The sequence below is a fragment of the Larimichthys crocea genome, chromosome XV, assembly GCF_000972845.2.
Source record: "Larimichthys crocea isolate SSNF chromosome XV, L_crocea_2.0, whole genome shotgun sequence".
NCBI lineage: Eukaryota > Metazoa > Chordata > Actinopteri > Sciaenidae > Larimichthys > Larimichthys crocea.
Window position 1 is genome coordinate 8522341 of NC_040025.1, and position 19271 is coordinate 8541611.

Consider the following 19271-nt stretch of genomic DNA (forward strand, 5'->3'; position numbering starts at 1 on the left):
TTTTTTTTTATCACTGGCATGCAGAACATGCCCAAGGCCTGCAGCTCACACTGCCATCTCTACGGCATAAAGACTTCACATTTTATTTTGATGTTTGCTCAGGAAGACAGGGTGCATTCCTAGTTCAGGAAGGAGTGAAGAATACCCAGAGTGAGAGGAACAGCGAGATACTGCTCGAGATGTAGGCACAGTATAACACAGCATAAATGTCTGAAGCTTTGGCAGAATCAACTCTGTGCAGAGGGGATTTGGGTCACATAGAAGGAAGCCAAATACTATAAATTGCTGAGTTGTTCTGCGCAGAACAATAGTTTCTAAAGATGAGGCAGTTGGTAATTGTCCATAGAGTTTTTTCACATGTTGACACTGCGCTTTGCACCACGGCCCTGAACTCTATTCGAGCCATCTGTTTCACTGGGAGTTTGTTCAGAAATATGTAAAAATTTATGCAGCACGCAGGGGACGGCGTGTCAGTCAATAATATCATTGATTTAATCCTGTGAGACACTCAGGCAATTAACAAGACTTGGAAAAAATGTGTTCATGTGTGGGATAGGAGTAGTCGATACCACAAAGTTCTGTTACAGTCCAATAGCACCTAAAAAGATGGCCATAATCCCCGATATTGGTACTGATACCAATACTTTTTGTTATCAAAGGCTAATATAATCATATAGGGAAAAGGCATGATTTCTATGGTCATTAATACATACTTACATACATTATCTGCTTATCCTCACTAGGGTCGCGGGGGGGCTGGAGCTTATTGCAGCTGACATTGGGCGAGAATCATTAATTAATCTACTTCTCAATACATTTTCTTTGGCCTATTATCAAATGATGTGTCAGTAATTAAGCTTTTTACTCAGATGCATGATGAAACACATGGAAATAGCACATATTCATTGTTTTAATCAACAGCAGCACACAAGCAGAGACAAGCAAAACAAAACTTATCATCAATAGTATTAATAATTTTAGTATCAATCTGCCAATCCCATGCAAAAACCGTAAACCTTTATGAAAGGTTAACTTGTGGCTGAGTGAGCATAGTTAAGGTCTGTGATAAAGTTGGAAACAATTAAACGGGAAACAAAGCCACTGGAAATAAATCACTCTGTCAAAAACTGGAAAGGGGTTGGAACCCGATGAAGCGTGGTCAAGAGGTTCTTCGCTGCTTGTTCAGAAATAATAAGCCTTTTTTTTTCTTACATACGTAATTATTTTTGGACATGGATGTGTTGGACCTGATGTGGCCACATCGACCTGGAATTCAAAAAGATCAAATTCAGCGATATACTGTGTTATCTCCATCTTAAAGTAGCGATTTCCTGATTTAATGGGAAGCTTAAGAATGTATCTTTTATATTATTCCATAGATTTATTTATTTTTTGTAAACAAATCCCACAAAAACACCAAAACCAGCTATGTGTGGTTCCATCTCTCGGTACTTTCTGACTTCCTAGCCGAGTCTGCAGAACCCATCGGTTCCTGAAGACATGAATCTTTAAAAACTTCACAAATATATAATTGTATATAGTAATATATACTTAAAATGTTTCAGCAATAGTGTATTTCTTGGTGGATTGGTACACATATAACCTGACTGTAGCAGATGGATTGTTACGCAGAAACCTAAAATATAATTGGAAGCTGTTTGGAAAAGGCAAAGGGTGAACCATCTCAGATTTAACCAGTCAGATCACTGAACCATGTAACCATGAAACTAGTCAGGGAGCGAAAGATTTGTGTAATTCTTTGCTCTTCTTTCAATGAAGACATACTGTCCATTTAACTGATGCTACCACCTACCGTTAAACCACGCCTGTACTTTATGCCGTAGCTGCCAGTAGTCCCTCATAGGACACTGATTTGTCTAAATAAATGTGGTTCGGATGTAAGTACATAATTCAAAGCCTTGCACAGATTCTTGTGAGGTTAATACACATTTATTGCTCTGGTGAGTTTTTACCGCAGCAGGACAGTGAATGTGGGATCGACTCAAAATAAACTACAGCGCTCATGTTTCGTGGATGGACTGCAACTGTGTAGCTCACAGTGGTGGGAAAAAAAAGTACTGAAAATCTGTATTCAAATAGATGTTCTGTTACTTTACTGAAATATTACTGAACTGCAAGTAAAACTGCTTGGATACTGAAGTAAAAAGGTGTCGGAGATCCATGTAGAACATCTGCTTTCAGCAAAGCACATTTACCTGATGAATAAAAAAACAGTATGAGTGAATCAAGTCATTTGTCTGGTTAATGTTCCTCCAATTTTTCAGTCCCCAAATTACTTCCAACTCTTTCACTTTTCTAGTCCAGTTCGGTCATCTCTCCAAGCTCCGTTATTGGTGGCTCATTTATGTGTTTTTGGAGAATAATGGAGGTCTATGGCACAGAGGAATTAGCTGTATAAGGCTTTGGCTACAGGCAAAATGAGTTATAGAATGAATTCATTTTGTTCATTTGGTCTTTATATGGAATTTGACAATAAGAAAGAGAATATCACAGGCGTATCCTTTAACATCAGTGGGGAAATTACACCGTAGAGCAACACGATGGATACAAATCAATCTTTCACTGGATTATTGTTGTTTGTTGAAGCTAAAATATTTCAGATTTTTTGTCACTCTTTACGTGAGCAGCAGAAATAAACAGCACTGAAGCGTTTTATTATCAGGTGTGCTTCCCTGTGCCCATTTTAGTTTGTCTATGAATGTATTTTTTCCCACAAATGATTCAACACTAAGCTCCTAACAAAATCTAAACTTTATCGTGAAATTATTCCGCTTCTAAAATCGCACACATTTGCCTGTGTGTGTGTGTGTGTGTGTATAGGCTTTCAATCATTTCCGCAGTGCAACAAAACAATCAAAAATATATTTTTTTCCTGACCTGCAGACCACCAGTTTCTGTCTGAAGAAGGTTCATGCACTGCTGATTCAATGGATTCCTCCCTGAAAGGTTCCGACGGCTGCTCTCTGAAAAGTAACCCTGAAAAAGGGACGACTTTTGCAAGAATGTTCATGAGTTGTCTCTTAAATCTAAAATGGTCAGTACAGATATGGCCAGGAAGGTGACAGCCCATAAGCTCCCACAGGGGTTTTTGGCCATAGTGTTACATACCTATAGTGATGAAATTCTCACGGACACATCCAAACCACAGTTCTCCTTCATACATCTGCAGGAAGACAACATAAAGTCATGCATTCTACAAATAAAGGCAGCAATATGGGTCCACTTTTAACGCCTGTCTGATTCCATGTCAAATTTCCTTTCCAAATGGCATGCCCACAAGATAAGGTGTTGGTTTCTACTTTATGCTGAGGGTGGCTAAGCAGAGTAAAAATGTCAATAAATCGTTGTGTTTCGCTCGGGGTGGGAGAGCCGGAGATGTCTCAGGAAGAACTATGGAGCGGATTTCTATTTAGCTTTTCCCCTAAGCTGTGCCTACTCTTGTCATAACAGGGATCACTAAAAGGTTTAGCTGCCCTAAAAAAACATGTGACATTTTAAGATGATATTACTGTTGATTACATAGACACCATTCCCATGAGGCCGATTTCTATTAGACATAGAGAACATGTCATACTGTAGATCATGTCATGCACCACCACGCAATGCCTTTTGAACTATAAAGGAGAATGGAGGAGGAGGACGGAGGACGGGGGGGGTTCTTGTAGATAAAAGTCATACATTTCTGCAGGCATTCCTGCAATAATCGCATAAAAATCCTCCATTCACACGTTGCGTTCGGATGCATAGCTGTGATACGAAAAAAGACAAGTGGTGTGAAAACACTTTCAAAGATTCGACAATAGAAGGAGATATTATCTCGCCGTTTTTTTTAACCATTATCTTTTCTCCGAGATCAATAAATCACTGCCAGTAAATTACTTACAGTGAAATAGTGAGGGATGCCTTTCAAGTGATTCATTTGCATTTTCATTGAGTGTTTTTGTTTTCTGAAGCATTCTCCGCTCCTTTCTGGAAAGGTCAATGGGAAACGGTTGGTGTCTACTTTATCTGCATGAGCCAACTCTCAAGTTCAGCCAAGTAAGAAATAAGATTATCTTTATAGAAGGCAGTGTGAGAATCTGGCCTTTGAATCTTATTCAGTAGAGTATTAATGTCTTAGTGGGTAGAATCAGCCCAAACTGCTATTAAAATAACTGGAGTCTTGAGTGGTGTGTTTTTTCAATTCGCTGAGCCCCCTCATGTTTAATGGAAATTGAGTGTCTCACCTTTTACATCAGTTGATCTTAACATTTAATAGATTCTTTTAAGGATATTAATCTTTTCCATTATATCTTTGTTGTGGATAAGACTGAGGCATATTTCTCTCTCAGGCGAAACAACTCATTAACTTCCCAGACACACAAACCTTTTCCACACCTGAGGTGTGATATGAGAAAACTCAGGTGAAAAGATGAATAAAAAAAAAGCTACTAGTTTCCAAACGTGATGCATGCATAGCCCTGTTTTTTGTGTGTGTGTGTGTGTGTGTTTTTGAAGTATATAATTAAAAACCGGCATTGCCTTTTTTTTTTTACTCTGTTATTTCATGAGTCCGATTGACATTTACTGAGAGCTACACCGTTTGATTCAACCATTAAGTCAAATGTCATTGCATGCACATTATGGAATTTTTCAAATTAACAAAGAGAAACTCAGTATTGCAGTGTCAGGCAGAAGAAATAGAGCCAGCACCTAGACATTTCAACATAAGTAGCCATTCTTTTAGCCCAAACTGCTGATGACAGTCTCCAGAGAGAGCAGATGCTGTTGCCTTCTGGCTGGGCTTCACCGTTCCATTCCAGTAACTGCCTCTGTGCCTCCTGAGATTTGCTACTGTAAAACCTGCTCTCTCTCTCTCTCATGGCATGCAGGTGAAGAAGAAAAAAAGAAAAAAAACACAATAGGAGGCTTTTATTCCTGCCTTTAAAAATGTCATCAGCCATCACCGGTTATCTGGGTTAAGTGCGCAGTGTGGCTGTGCTAATAACTGAGATTAAATGTACACTATATGCCAAGTGTGATGTCTTGCGTTTGCTGTGTTTAAGATCATGGAATCAGATATGGAAATATTACACAGGGAGATTACAGCTTCTTTGAAGGATTGTGAAAAAAAAAGGAAGAAATCTTGTGAGAAGACGCTTTCTCCCTAAAGTCCTATATCAATCATTTCATTGCTTTAATGGTTGACATGGTGCATATGCTGCATTGAAGTCATGTTAGCGCTCATCACATCACATGACACCCCCCCCTACAAAAAAAAAAAAAGAAATCGTGGTTGTCCGTATAATTGAACTTGCCAATTTTCCTCTGATGCCTGTGTTCATCTCCGGAGATGAAACCATATTTGACCTTCAGACGTTTACATTAGCACGTGAATGGCATGAACATAATAATTTGGTCGTGTTCCTGTAACAGCCATGTGTTACACGTCAGGGTTGCGCACACCTGTTTAGACTTGGAGATAAGTTGCGTCTACGTTTATGCTTTAGTCGATGTTTGAATGTATAAACACCTCCGTCCATACAAGGACATATGGTTATGTGCTATTTTTTTTTCTCTTTGCAATTGGCTGTTATGGCAACGTAAAGACTCGTACTTTAGGAAGAAATCTGTGAGATATAGGTCAAATCTCTGCCAGTCTCTTTTGCAGTCTTAAAGGGATTCAGTAGAAATCTCAGTCTAACCCTCTGACAAGGTCAGACTGTCTCATGCAACCTTTTGTGGAAAGCACTCAGCACAACAGATGGACCCTAAACTGTTTGATACCTGCTGTTTGCACTCCAAAGGCAGAGTTGATTATGGAGACCCACCCCGGCACTCTCCATCCCAGGGTATTTGTTCTGGGCCACTGCTGACTGAATATGACTTGAACAGCTGGAGAAACCTCACTGACAGAGGTCAACGAAAAACCTTTCTATAAGTGATGATGCAATTTCTGTTATCTGATGGTTGGGTGGTCTAAAATTAATACATGGTACAGTACGACACAACTCTGCTACAGATGAGAAGGGCATCCTTTCTTTGCTGACTGAAGATAATGATTCTTTCTTGCCCAAAGAAAGAACAAACTGTATTTAAAGACGTACAAGTTCAATCTTAATGTGTTTATTTCTAAGAAATACACATTTGTACTCAGTGTTTGCTTTACTAGAAATAGCACTCCTTATATTAATGTTCTCCACGAGCAGTGAATGTTCTGTAACTGGATGACGATCGCTGCACTGTAATTTGATTAGTTTAACGTCTTACCTTCCTAACCTCGACTTTCTGAGTGGCATACAAGAACTTAATAGCACACAGGGTCCTGCCAAATGTTGAATGCTGCAAAAGGGGCAGATATCACAAAAGTAGAGTTTGACATTTATATAAAAAAATAAATAAAATTGATACCATTCTCAGCACAGTGGTGCAGTAGTTAGCACTGTTGCCTCGCAGCAAGAAGGTTTCTGGTTTGAACCCTGTGTCTGCGTGGGTTCTCCAGTTTCCTCCCATAGTCCAAAGACCTGTGCTTAATAGGTGCCATTAAACTGCCCATAGGTGTGAATCTGTGCGGGAATGGTTGTTTGTCTCTATGTGATGTACTGGTGACTTGTCCATGGTGTACCCTGCTTCTCGTCAAACGTCAGGCTGGGATAGGCTTCAGCACCCTGCAAGCCTGATAACGATAAGTGGTTACAGAAAATGGATGGGTGGATACCACTCTCCTATCAGTAAATATGGTTGGATTAGCTGAGCACAAAGACTGTAAACAGAGGGAAACAACTGGCCTGGCTTTGTCCGAAACCCCAACTTGTGTTTTTGACGTGCACATTAACCGACCAGAATACAACATGCTGTTAATAAGTCTTAATAATACTGACCTTCTCACCTAACTCTCCCAACTATTACTTTTATTTAACTGAGATGTACATCCTAACTGCTTTTGTATTTGAAATAATAATAATAATAACAATAAAAACATCTAGTAAAATAGAAGTCCACTGCACAGGAGGTCTACACAGCCCGCTGCACATAAGGATTAGGAGATGGTAAGCAAAAGAATTACCGGAAATCTTTTGTGCATATTTTGTCGACCTGTTCAAGTGAGTTCCATTTCACCATTACTGTGCTCACTATTTCTCCCCACCTCCACAGGCATAATAGGAAAATAGCTAATATAAAAACTGAAATTGTATTCTTTCCTCTGTAAAGAGAGATGATTGTATATCAAGTTGGCTGGTTGAAGTACCTCCTATGTATGACTCCTGTGTGGTGGGAAAGGTAGCATTTTTCTTCCAACCAATGGAAGAGTGAGTCAGGTTTATGACTATGGGGAGCAGAGGGTGGCCTTTATTTCCCTGAGAAGAGTCATTATTATTGCCCTGCAAATTTATGGCTTGCTTCTGGAGAGAACCTACCAGCAGAGTGCCTGTCATTTCTCTTACTATCTTATGCATTATTGATAAGTCTATGGTCCTATCATCTATTGTGTGCTATTGTCATAACTCAACAGCGGAAAACAACATGGTATACTGTAGACGTGAGGAGTGAGTCTCTCTTTTGTTCTCTCTACTGTATTTTACATCACCGTTTTTTATGAGGACTTTCACCTGTTAAACAGAAGTTATGGCAATAACAAGCACGATATCAACAAGTTTGACCCCTCTTAAAGAAAATACTACCACTTGTCTCATGATAAAAATGTGTTTTTAGCATTCATGACTGGTAACATCTAACAAATATTGAAATACACACATACACACACAGAATTAATTCCCCCTGCAGTACTGTCGTTTGCAAAAATATGGTTTTAACGAATGAAATTCAGTGTCATGAACCAGTTTACACGGGTTTGACAGAATAGATGTGGGCTGTAATGAGCATGCTAATCCACAGCAAGAAGCTCTGGATCAGTCACAGGGGACACGAGTGGTTTTTCATATTCATAATGCAGATGAACCACAGACAAAAGTTACATTCATTAAAGCGACTCTTTGAATTATACGTTAAGAAATTAGATATATAAATCTGATAAACGCTGTGTGTCACTTAACCGTGCTTCGGACAGATTCAGCGGCTTTAGTGGGCTGCGTAATGGTGACACATCACATGACAATAGCCAGAAGAACTGATTAATTGTGGAAGTCTGCTTCAATTAGTATGCCCTGATAAATGGTTGCTATTGGATATATACTCAGCGGTTACATGAGGAGATAATTAGATCATCATGTTGTTAAAAGATAATAAGGATCAGCCTCTTGCAACAAAGGATGCCCTCCTTTGACTCTGTCCTTCACCTGGCCGTGAACGCTGCCGCTGTTCAAAGAGGAAAAAAGAAGAAAAAGCATCCAGGCTCAGACGTCTTTCATTTTCCTTTGTGAAAAGTGCAAGTAAATCTGCCATAGTTAGACATGTGGAGGCATACAAATTGTAGCTGTATGTATAGGCTGCAAGCCATCAACACATCAAAACCACTGCACAGCACTAAGCAAGTTAATCAGCGATGTTTTATTTGGCACCTCCCACATGTGCTACCTCTTTTCTCTCTGTCTCTTTCCTCCAAAGCTCCTCTCACTGAAGGACCCTTCAGACCAGCAGCAATCATCCTATTTAGACAGCTGAGAGGGCTGTTTTTTTGAAACATGGTATTGTATAATGCTGCCTGCGCTTGCAATCATGCTCTTCACTCTGTGATGATGAGGTTAATTTCGGTCTTTTGTATATATTTTTGCTTATTTTGTTATTTATATAAGCACTTTAATTCAAACTACAAAACAAGCTCATTTTTTTAAATTTTAAACTATCAGCGTTCAGTATTAAAATTAGTTACATTGGCTTTTGTTGCCATGGCATGCTGTAAGAGTCAACATGTACATTAGATTTTGTATTTGCTCTCTTCTTCTTGATTCGGTTGTAAAAATATGCCTGAGTGTCATATTTAAAGATGCATGTGCGGCGATGCATCCTGAGCTGCAACGGAGAAGGAAGATAAAGACTTTACAAATTTGTTTATTAGGTTCCCACTTTCTAAAGCTCAGCCAATCCATCACCACTGAGCGACCTTATGAATACATTACAATACATTAAAGCTGATTGGCTGCACAGGAGTCAGTTTGTGAGTTATGTTGTTTGTCATTCTGTTGCATTAGCTCCAACTCGTCTCCATTACAAATATAGATACCGCTGAAACTGTTCATTCGGGTCCCCGAAAATCTATGTCAAATAAGTCTGTAAGGTGTAATTTTATACATGGAAGAAATAAAGGAAATTATTTAATTTTTTTTTTTATATTTTAGGCTTCAGTGGAGCTTACACACATATTGCAAAACCAACAAATACTTGTTAACCAAATGCACTTGTAAGCATTTTAAGGTTGATCATTGATTTGTCTTGCCTGGCAGGAACAGGAACGACTGGACTGATTTTTGGAGAGGGAAACAAAATAAAAAGAGCACTGCTGAAGTGATGTGCAATCTGTGTCTGGTTAAAAGACAGAACGTTACTTTGGCAACCTGTACATATTTATACATGAACATCCTTAATAATTATAGTATTATATAGATAGGTATATAAATGAACCAAAGCACCACTGTGTATATAAATATGCAAAAGATCAAGAAACAAAGTCCTCTCGTGTCTGTAGTGGAGTGTATGTATGACTATTGTCCTTCAAGAGCAAGTGAGGAAATAGTGTTGATGTTGGGCTTTAACACCGGAGTCTGCTGTTTGCTTTCCATCTCCTATAGACAGTCAATATTGGTTTCTTTTAACTCAAGTTCTAGTTCTTTATTTTTTGTTCTTTATTTGTTCAAAAAAAAAAAAAAAAAACCCACAATGAGCACAAACAAGCTGTTTTCGTGTCTAAACCTAACCAAACATTAACTATAGCAGTTATATATAAAAATAACTGTTTTATTTTGACAGTCTTTCAAGACACTGAAAAGACCAAAACCAACAATGGATAACTCCATTTCTCAAGACACTTAAGACTGCAACTCCTCTATGTGGCACTTAGCCCCAAACCCATTAGCTCTTACTGAGGATATAAATCTTTAAAATCGAATCCCAGTAGCTCACTGAATAGATTCCTTTTTTTGTCAGAGGTTCAGTAATTTCCTTAAATAACTGGGTGCTTTTATTTAGTTTTGAGCAAATGTTACTTAAACATGAAAAAATAGTAGCTGTAGATTACTACATATTTGGGACCCAATATGGCTGCAAGGTAGTTTAGGTAGCTATTAAAACAGTTTCTCAACTACAGGAAATTTAACCCCGCTCAGAAAAACCATTGTGTTCATACATACTGCGCTCAACACAAAGGCATCCAGTTTCTATTGTCATTTCCCACTGTGAGAACCAATAGGGTCTACTTTAAAGACATTTTATTGACTTGTCCATGTGGTTTATAGGTTTCTAAATGGCTCCACTTCTTCTGTTGGAAAAGAATGAGAATTTAATCACACACCTTTGGCGGGCTTAGCGAGGCAGCTCTGACAGTCAACAACCTCGTCATGTCAGCCTGAGACTCGAGAGAGACTGTCCTTGAAAACACAAAGAATCCCTGATGGCATTCATTCAATTCAATCACTGTAGTTCTCATTCACGGTACAAATGTCAGTATACTCAAAAAAACCTTTTCAGCATAGACAAGCAATAATATAACAATGTAGTCTGCTCTGGGTATCGAAGTTAGCCATTTATGCCTCCCACATTCCCAGACAGAGACACCGCCATCATTGCTCTCTGCAACAATTTTAGTTCAGGGTAATGATATACTTAATTATTCTGGGTCCTATCCAGAAATGTGCAGATGACACAATTTGTTAACAGAATCCTAGTGTTACAAGGTTCCTGATGTGTAATTACACAGATGTTAGGCGTGAATCAGGTACTGTACATAGGCTTGCAGATGATTTGTGCCATCATGTCTCATCCTGCTTTTCATTTTGAGGCAAGGACAAGCTGATACGCCTCAGTTGCTCTTATAATTATTACTGCTCCTCTCCCTTTTCCATGCCCAGTCTCTCTGTCATACTCTCAGAGTCAGCCCAGGCCTGGGTGTCGATCCCCGAGGACATAACGCTGAAATGCCTATCTCAGGCGTCTGCAGATGGGGATTGGGAACTATCTTAGATTCAATACAATTTTCCAAATCAGACTGAGGAATTAAATGAAATCTTACAATGTTATCTCTCAGGTTGAATTGGTCAGTCAAGTGTGCTGCCCTGATAGACTGATAACACGAGCCACTTACTTTTTTTTTATCACTCACATGCCAAAGATTGCATCTGACTGCATGCGTGCACAATGTGTAGATGCTAGAGCGCTTGTGGGTTAGTTTGTGTCACCCCAGCCTTTAGCTCTTCAATCAAAATTGTTCATAGAGCAGTGTGGTATTCAAAGGATAGATTATAATCCGCAGGACAATCCTTGTATTCTTCCTGTAATATGCACACATAACAGCACCACCGTCCCCAGACACGCAAGCTTCAGTGGTTGTCTGTGTTCGCCAGATAAAGAGGAACAATGCTTCTAATAGGCAGCAGAGAGTCTCCTCAACCAGTGTTCCAGCGGCGCACATTTGTTCTCACAAAGGCTAAATGTATTTTGAGTGGCAGATTAAGGATATTGGTCAGGGGTTCTGCATTGTCAACTCTAAAAAGTGGGGTAAATGTGTGTTGGGATGATAATTCACACATTCTTAGGCTCGACGGCGGACAAAAAAGACGCACTGTTCTCGGTTTTGGGAAATGTGTTTCACAGATTGTTAATTATGGGTAACATAATCTCATTAAGTCCCTTTGCTTTGCGACTCAATTTCTTTTACAAGCATTAGTCATGATTGAGTAGTTTAGGGGTTTAAGTTCCTCTTTTGTCTGTATTCAGAAAAATGGCCGTCTTCATAAGGGCTCTGCTTTGTCCCATTTGTATTCCACAAGGAAGCCTGATGTCCAGCAGCAACAACAGCAGTGTTTGCAGTGTGTCGAGTGTCTGTAATAACAAACTGTCTTGGCCTGGTTGAGACATAAACATCCAAAATTGGTATTCATAGAGTATTTATCCAAAAATTGTTGAGATTCACTTTTCCAGTATAGTATTGGCAGGCTTACCTCTTACGAATTCTCAGCACAGTACACAAGTGGTGGAAGAAATATTCAGATTATTTACTTAAAGCTATAATCATTTCATCAAAATGTATGTATGTATCACGAACGTGAGGAACCTAAAGTGAATTAACAGCTGATTCTGCAGCTCCTTCAGCTTTCAGGAGCTTTATAATTAGATTCAGCTCTTGTTTAGCTGTCCGGACCATAACTTTACTGTTTTGATTCAGTCTCACTGCTCATTTTCAGCCCCAGCAGGCAGCTGTTTTCTATCCTCTACCCTAAAAAAAAAAAAAACCCTCTAAAAGCCGACTGTATATTACCTGCTCAGCACCAAAGAGCAGATAGACACAGTCACTGACTTTGTTGAACATAGTGAAGCGTTTAGCAGCTAAAGAGTCAGATATTTTCCTTTAGGAGTTGGGCGAGACCAAAAACAGAGTTTAAAGAGAGTGAATATTTGACTTACATTAACTAATAAGACACAAACACATCTCCAGATAAATGATTATTATATTATCAGGTGCAGCTAAGTATGATATAATAACAGAATATACCCAATACCCAGAATATATTCTGTTTAAAATTAATAATTAACAGAATATCTTTGGTTTTTTGGACTTTTAGGCAGATAAAACAAGACATTATAAACCCAGAATGATTGAATATAACATTTTGGATTAGGGGATGAAAATCTTTCACTTCTTTCATCCTCAAGACTAAATGAAAAATATTCATTATCTATAAATATTTATTAGTTTGCGCCATAGTTTAATCTTATAGTGGATTGTATTTCGCAAGCTTATCGTATGATTTCATATATAAAACATTGCAAACTAACTCCTAACTGCAACTGATGGATAATGTAGTGGAGTAGGAAGTGTAAAGTATCAGCAAATTGATATACTGAAGTAACGTACGGGTCCCTCACGATTATAGCTTATAGCTTACAGCTTACAGCATGTTTATCTTTGTACAAGTGTCTCTTCAAGGGAACATTAACAGGTTTAATCAGCTATCTGAGCGTTTTGTTGAACAGATATCTTTCATCTGATTCAGGCTGCCCTCCAGGGACCAGGGACAGTGAAACACAAAATCTAACCTTCCTCTTTTCCTTCTACATATTCAGATGTTGACTGTCTGTGTTAGAGAAAATCAAATTTTCTAAAGTGATCTGAGAAAAACACATTATTTTACTTAACATAAATATGAAGGTGACCTTGATCGATGTTAAGGTAGCAGTTTGCAAAGATTATTGATTTTTTCAGACTAGGGTACTCTGTGCCTTGTTTTCACCAAATGATCTCAGTAAATCTTGTGTTTCATCAGGGTCGACAGTCAGTTAAGAAACACCGCTGGACATGGTGTCTCTAGTCTCTGGAAGATGTGATTGAGTCCTTGAGAGCTCCTTGGATAGACTGACACGGCAATTGCTCCTCAATTTGCTAGAACATGTCAAGATGCCCTGCCTATTCATGTTAGCTGCCCAGGCTATCAATGTTTATTTTAGACCAGCAATGTGTCATTAATAGCTCTGTCCACAGGGCTGATGAATAAACTCTTAAGTCTCTGGTATTCACATGACATTGCCCGTTCCTCTGAGTGTAAACATTGTGAAGACAGATTAGTTCTGCCGCTCCGGCTAAAGGAGATTAGCAGAGATTATTAACAAACATGTTGGATTACGTAGACAGTATCACTCTCTTCTTTACAGACATACTAACTGTGTGGTTAAAACAGAACTCGGGGTACAGCAGCTCAAACCGGCAGCGTGGTTGAAACATCATGTCTCAGCACGCTTGTAGTCGTCACAGGGATTGGACGCAGATCTGCCCGGATTCAATCGCCTTGGTCCCAATTAAAATCAGATTTACTGACATCAGTTACAGTTCATCACAGTGATTATACTCAAGCTGTTCACTGTGGAGATGATACAGAGTTTATGGGAACTGCTACTAATTGGAGGTCTTCGCGCTCTCACTTTATATCCACTCATTAACCTATCTCTTCCATTGCAATAGGTGATCCATTTTTGTCACATATCTGGATAATTATATTGATACCTGGATCTTTTGAAGACACTAAAAACCACTGTGCGACATGTTCTGCATCTCATGTGAACAATGGAGGAAATTGTACTGTATTGTACATCTATTCGACTACAGTAGCCTACTCGGTACAAATGTGTACTTACTTCTGTATTTCCATTTTATGATTTTTGTAGTCCACTATCTTTAGTTAGATAACCTATAGTTAAGAAGCACTTTATGAATTAAAGGTGCCACCAAATCCTACACATAGATCATGCAAAAGAACGAAATACGTCATGATTTCAGCTTTTCAAATGTCATATAATTGTATATCATTAAATATACTACATACGCTCACAGGGTTCAGTATTCTGCAAAGAATTTTGATGCTTTAAGGGCATTTTTCTTACATACTTATTTATGTATTATTATATATTTATTTTTTGTGCTAGCTATTGGATAGAGACAGCTGAAGAGTGACAGGAAAGTGGGGAGAGAGGGCAGCCATAGGTCGGATTCGAACCCTGGGATGCTGCAGCAAGGACTGAGCCTTTGTACATGGGGAGTACCTAATTAAATATTATTTCAAATGCAGATTTTCTGCTGGTAATTTGTGATTTGGGTAGTGGTACTGATACTTTTGCTTAAATTCAAAATCTGCATTCTTCGTCCACTGCATGCACATCATTTGTTACAGTTTCAAGGTAAAAGTTGAACCTTGTTGTGTCTAGCACCAAGCCAAAATAACCAGATTGGATAAAAAACCAACAGTAATAAAAAATATATAACACTTAACGCCGTGTCCAAGCTTGTGTGAAGTTAATCCAGTATTGCACTTGTGCAATATTGAACCGAATTGGTTTCAAAGAGGAGACTACCCACTCATAAACCATGGACTTACACTGTTTCAGATAATGTTATCTAAGGATATAAATAAACGTATTGATTCACTCACTTAAGCAATTTTCATCATCTGAAAAGGGAAGTCAATATGCACCTTGCAGGGACATGATAAGAATGGATCATTTAAGCATGCATTTGTAATAATGGCATTGTTCTTTTCCTGAATGGCTCCACCATGTATCTTCTAATGCAGGTGCTCAGGGGATGGCGCTTAAGGGACTGTAATCACACAGTGTGTTAGAATATAAAGTTTGACCTGTGGTGAGATGATGTGACCTGGTGTATAATTATCATTTATCATCTATCTGTTGTGTAGTTTATCTGTGGTGTGCTGGATGAGTCAGAATCTTTGATCTTGCGTCATTAGGTTCTTCACAACATAACAGAGGTATGTATTATCTTAGAAATGATTAAAAATACAAAAAAAATATATATATATTCGGAGGACTGGCCTGTAGCTGTGGTAAATGTGTTGGTTATATGCACAATACTTTTTTATGTCGGCAAGGCTAAGTAAAACATTTTCACCTACACATTCTAATGCAATCAGATTATTAAATGCACATAAGGCTCCCCACACTTTCATTTAAAAGTTCAGTGCTAAAAGATTTTCTGAATTTTTATGACTGTACTAAAGCAGTGCCCCACTGAAACAACTCTTACAGATCCCCAAGACACTGAAAATGTATTTTACTGTAGACTAGAAGTTGAAGTGAATAAATATTTTTTCTCTAAAAGTGGGAGTTCAGTTTCTGGGCAGCATGAGGGGATTTTAGGGATGGTATTTTAAGAGAGACAGTCTGTATTCTTTACAGCAGATATTTAACTTGCTCATTTTTTAATTGCTGTGCCCTTGGCGACCCATTCATAATACCTGGGAGGGGAGTGGCCCAAGACTTTGGAAAGCAATGCTGTAAAAAATAAAAAAAAGCAAACCACTAGTGAAGAGCCCTGTTGTTTAACTGCAAAAGGAGAGATATGTTGCACTTGCATGAGAGAATCCAGTGCCATCTAGTGGTAAAAAGATGAAGATGTGTGCTGTGTGCTGCGATTTTATATCAGTCCCTCAGGAAAATGATTTTTTATTCAGCCACTGAAGAAACAAAGAGGAGCCTTATTAGTTTTAAAAGCCATTATGATAATTATAGCGGAACGAACAGGCCCATTTGTGGATGATTTATGAACAAATGCCATTAAAGCCACAGTAATCACATAATGTAATGATAATATAATAAAAATAAAAATGAAATAACCAAGAAAATACTAAATGTTGATCTGTATATATGTACCTAAGGCCATTAGAGTCCAAAAACCTCTTCAAAAAGAAGAAAATCTTTTTTATCAATAATATCCTGTACACTGTTTGTCCTCTAAAGCCTGTGCAGTGTCATCTTTCCACATCCACTGATATAAAGTCACAGTCAGCAGGTTCATTCATCTGTTTTATGTGCTGTTTTATCATCCTGGTTCATTTAAAGTTCTACTGCCTCTTCACAAGTCCTCACATCCACAGCTCTCCCTCTGCTCTTCGTCCAGTTTTCTTATAGTGGTAGTAATACATGATGGAGAAAAATATGCCAGGCACCAGCATAAACACTCAAAATGCACACTTCATTAGTCACATTTTTATTATATTTATAATCTTTTTTCTTTTTTTTAATGTAATAGGAATCTAATCCAAGAAGCACTGGTCCACACTTGAAAATGGTCACTGATGTCTGAGCCACAGATGTGCCATCAAAGCCTTGCGGGACATGCGGCTGTTGAATGCTAACGAAATAATTTGTCTTTTATCTTCATTTAAAAGGATGAGACGCTCAAATTATTCAATTACAGTGGAGACCCAGTTAGAGTATAAACAGAACACCCCAGTATCATGTTGCAGCTATTCAGAGAGAATGATGAAAAGCTCTAATTTAAAATTCTAAATTACAAAAGAATTATTCATCTTTGGCGAATGAAGACGTGCTCAAATATTATTACTTAACAGTGATGATGATACATTTATTCAATTACTATAAATACAATTTTGTGGTACTTCATATTCTCATATTCAATAACTTCATATAGCAGATGAGAAACCATCCCATCCCAAACCAAACCAAATAAGACAGCATAAACAGATAAAGGTATAGCTGGGTATCATCTGCATAACAGTGATAAGAGATGCACCTAATTAAGGAGCATGTAGAGTAAAAGTAAACTGATTTGCTTTGTTTACTCACTGTTGGCAGCATGATCATGTGGTCTGACATTCATGCATGCATATTCATGTGAAAAATAAGGTCTATTTAAATCTATGTAGTGCTTTGATTGCACTATTTTTACAGGTGCTGGATATTTCATAGTGATTAGAGAAAACCTTAACACGTTGCACAGAATGACCCGTGTTAACCCCACACAGAGGCACAAACAACACTAATGAACTGGCCCCGGTAATAAAAAAAAAAGCATCATCTTGTGTCAACCAGTCACAACCAGGTAATGTAGAGCAAACATTACAAAGAACAGCAGCAACCTGGGCAGTAAAACTCCTCAAAATCTAAATGAACTCATCTTATCTAATGATTAGTAGTGAAAAACAAAAACATGTGCTAACCCTGACCCCTCCGACAGTAGCAACAGGTCTGATGCCATAGCGGTTGACAAGTATCTCACTTTTTTTTTTCTGTTAATGAAGGTTTACAGCACTGTGACTATATCTGTCACTGACCTGCTGCATACAAAGAAGGAAGCCTGACTGAACATGCCCAGGCAATCTGACTGTAGTAGAAAAAAAGAAAAAATATTCCTGAATCTCCTTAAAGTTGACTTCGGAAAAGCTTAGAAGAGAGAATCCTATGGAGATGAAAGTGCTTAAGACGACAGCCCAGCCCCAGCCTCCATCTGGCAGGGCGCAGCCTAGATTGCAGCTGCAGGGGGCATGTTCTTATTGACCAGCTGGGTAGTGGGAACAGGTAAAAGAAATAAATAAGATCTCACCTCTGCACAATCCTGGATAACCATGTTGCCATGGTTATGAACCTTGTTGTTGTACAGTATTACACGGCGGCTGTCTCTCTCAGAAAGTCCTTGCTTTCTCATCATGTGTGCTTGGATGACAAATGTGATTTTAGACATGATAGATAGATAGATAGATAGATAGATAGATAGATAGATAGAGATTCACTACATAAAGACAGGACTGTCTCATGGATTTTAAGACATTGTTTTGTTGTTAGCATTCGACAAGAGCATATCCCTGATGTCTTAGCTGCAGATGTGCCATCAAGGCCTTGTGTTGTCTTTTATCTTCATTTAAAATTATGAGGCGCTCAAATTTAATCAGCCATTACAGTTGAGGCCAATTTAGCTTAGATTACGAACACAAAAGCCAAGTATTGTGTTCCAGCCAGAGAATGATGAAAAGAATCATCTTTCTTTTGTGCATGCTCGAATATTACGAGCCAACAGCGATGGGAAATGCATTTATTCAATTACTGTACTTAAGTATAATTTAAAGGTACCTTTATTTACTTGAGTATCTCCATTCTGTTTTTTTAACTGACTTAAGTAAATGATTACTTTGGGGGTGATTTACAAGCTACTCTAATTACTTCATATCACTGCCATAAAGTAATAAAAACTAACCCCACCTTTACTATCTGCACCACTAAAAGCAATTGTGATGACACATTAATGCATCATTAATTATCCAATCCAATAATATAATGCAGGAAACCTCAATATCATGTTTCAGGTTTTTAAAAAGATATCCACTAGAAACAGGCTATATTAATGCTACTTATGCACAGTGTCTCCTAGTGTAGACAGTAATCAATGCACTCGCAGTTTGGAGAAACAGGCAGACGTCCCAGCATGGAAGTAGAACAAAGCACTGCAGTGGACAGGGTCAGCAGAAAACCCGTGCACAGCTGCCTTGCAGCAAATTAAAGCGACTCTGTCCACAGCAATGCTTTGCTTTCCTTTCATTGGCAGATGTGTGGAGGACAGGTAATGTTTGCTGTAATGTTAGAGATTTCTGTGGATCATTTGCTTTGAACCCCCATCGGCGGCCAGCAACCTCTGTTTATGTAACTCAACCGCTTGTGTGACAGGTGAGTTGTTGTCTTGTTCCATGTATTCTCAGATTTGTGGTATTTTCCTACTTGGCAAATCACTATTTATTCAGAAAACAAAGAGGAACCATATTAATTTATCAAGCCATTATGATAAATATAGTGGAATGAATAGG